Source organism: Montipora capricornis, chromosome 13 (assembly GCF_036669925.1).
Source record: "Montipora capricornis isolate CH-2021 chromosome 13, ASM3666992v2, whole genome shotgun sequence".
NCBI classification, from domain to species: domain Eukaryota; kingdom Metazoa; phylum Cnidaria; class Anthozoa; order Scleractinia; family Acroporidae; genus Montipora; species Montipora capricornis.
In genome coordinates, this window is record NC_090895.1 from 7674018 (window position 1) to 7676517 (window position 2500).

The window sequence follows — 2500 nt, forward strand, 5'->3', positions numbered from 1 at the left end:
TTATGCACGGTTTTTGTAATTAACACCATTTTTTGCAATTAATTTAGCGAGAAAGTGTGGCAAGTAGGAGAAGCCGTGTACCTATTCATATATCCTCTAATCACTGGCTCAATGTAAGCTGATTTTCTAAACTCATCAAGTTTATCGCTTCCATTGTCTGCTTTTAAAAGCGGTATCAGCAAATGAGTAAAAGCGTATGACAAAGATAAGCGAAAACCAACCTTTCAGCATTTTTACAGCTACTGTTGTTTCCTCGTGGTGTTCTCGTTCGTTTTTCACTGTTGCCTGGGCAACTGCGAAAAGGCTCCTTTACCGATGATTTTGATAACATGAACTTTTTCGCGACTGACTTCCCAGCTTCTTCCCGACGGATGAGGTGCCATGTAGGATCCACTTCCTTCAGCTGTATTTGCGTAGATCACTGATTCCTTCGTGTTTAGATCGCTGGAAAGCACTATGTTGTCTTTGACTTGCAAAGATACTGGATTCTGGTGTTGATCAATCCACAAAAATGGCAGTAAATCAGTAATTGTATCTCTCAGGTCAACTTCAATGCAAGTCTCTGTTTCCTATATCATTCATCCCTCTTCCCAAGTTTTTTCTTTGAACATGATTCAAACAACAGACGCTTATTGTAAAGAGTTTTCCATGGCCAGGCACAGTTGGGGCATGTAGGAGTAACGGCCTTAAACCAGTGCATCTAGATTAATTATACCAGCATCCATGCAATCGTAAAATTAGTTCAAGGGAAATGTAAAGAAATTACATAATGTAATGGAACAACAGTATAGCAGCCTAAAGCCTACATATAAGAGAAGGAAAGGTTACGTTTATACAAACGTTGGCCGTGTAGCACTTATATTTTAAACAGAGTTAACTGAATAGAGTGAAATTTGAAGTGCTAGACTTATATCCCATCTGAACCATGTGAGCGTTAGCCCTACTGATGGAAATGGGCCCACACAAGGACAGAGAAAAACTCTGACCAGGGTGGGAATAAACGGTGGGAATAAACATATAAGAGAGTCTGGCGAGCTTACAGCGAGCTTCAAAAGAATCATCGCTTTAAAGAACCATAATGAAACGTCTTAATCCAGGGTTCTTATTACACACATCAATTCTTCTGGCAAGATCTCATTAACAACATACCATAGGTTTTAGATCTCCACATCTTGGACAATGACGACGTCGCATTTTCCATATCGCCACAGAGAGAACAATAATTGTAATCACCAGAAAGACGATGAATAAGTTGTAAAGAATGTGCAAAACAGAACAAGAACCTAACACAAAGAAAGCACCAAAGCACTTGTTATGCAGGTCCACAAATGTCTACTCAGAGCAATGGGTTTTAATCAAAACCGTTTATCTTTTTTTTCGGATTCGGTTATGCTCCCAGAGCAGGAGAACAATCTTTTTCACACACTTGGTATCCAGTTTAACGCCGAAACCTACATTTGAATTAATTAATGGTCTCCCTCTGCTTTATATCCCAAAAGTGGACCTACCTTTTTGACTTTCCAGAGGCCTTGGAGTTGCTAAGGGAAAAAAAGAGCGCGCTCGTAGTTAGCCCGCTATTTGACTTCACTTACTTTACTTCGCTGGTATATTTCAGGAGAGGAACACCTTCGAGATGTCAACGCTTTATGCCTCTCTCACATTGCCTCCCCATAAAAATTGGTATATTCGTTGTCTTTAAATTAAAGATTCTAAATTACATGTACAGTTCACTTGGTAAAGACAAATGTTTATTTTAACAATTATACTTACCTCCACCATATGTCATCTCAACTATCTTAATGTTTTCTTCAGTTACAAGATTCTCGCCATATTTGTTTGATGCGGTCACAACCAATTCATGCTTTTTTATATCTTCCAGTAGAAAAATGAACACACGGTTAGAGATATCCGTTATTTCCCCAACTTTCGTCCACTTGTTGTCACTTGCAATTCTCTTGTAGATGGTGTATTGGGTAATGGCTGCTCCATTTTCTTCTGGTTTATCCCAAATAAGGGATAATTTGTTATCATCTATCTCATATTTGACAATATCTACAGGTTCCGGAACTCCTGTCGTTAAGTATACAAAGTAAACGTTACTCGAGAGAAAGGATAGAAAATAAGCAACTGCTCTTTTTGGCTTGGAAGAATATTTTGGATGTCAAGAAACTGTTTAGAAATGGGTTAAAAAATGAAAAAAAAAAAAAAAAAAAAACAACAACCAAAGCATCATCTTCGAAAAAAACAAGTTTCTGATATACTTTCCCTTTTGTTGTGTGACAGTCACCAAAACGTTTATACACTCTGTTGTTGTCTGATATCGGCACGACTTGACACCTTGCGAGGTTCTCGATTTCCATGTTTTCTGGCTTCTAGTTTTCCTCACCGTTATCATCATCAATAAATCGTTGGTACTCTAGCTATGTGCTGTGTAATGGGTTCTTTGTTGCTTTGCGGTTGACTCAAGTGAACCCCATCAGCTATTGTCTTTTTTTGTATT

The 2500-nt window shown here is 38.3% G+C and overlaps 1 protein-coding gene across 1 annotated transcript in view; it reads right to left on the minus strand.

Moving 5' to 3' along the window:
* LOC138030420 (proto-oncogene tyrosine-protein kinase receptor Ret-like) overlaps positions 1-2470 on the minus strand; it is a 5579-nt gene extending 3109 nt beyond the window's left edge. Inside the window, exons 1-4 of the mRNA XM_068878336.1 lie at positions 1771-2470; positions 1509-1538; positions 1150-1283; positions 222-488 (exon numbers count right to left, since the gene is read on the minus strand). The gene's annotated coding sequence lies outside the window, so the exon portion shown is untranslated. The remainder of the gene's footprint in view (positions 1-221; positions 489-1149; positions 1284-1508; positions 1539-1770) is intronic.
* Positions 2471-2500: the final 30 nt, after the last annotated feature.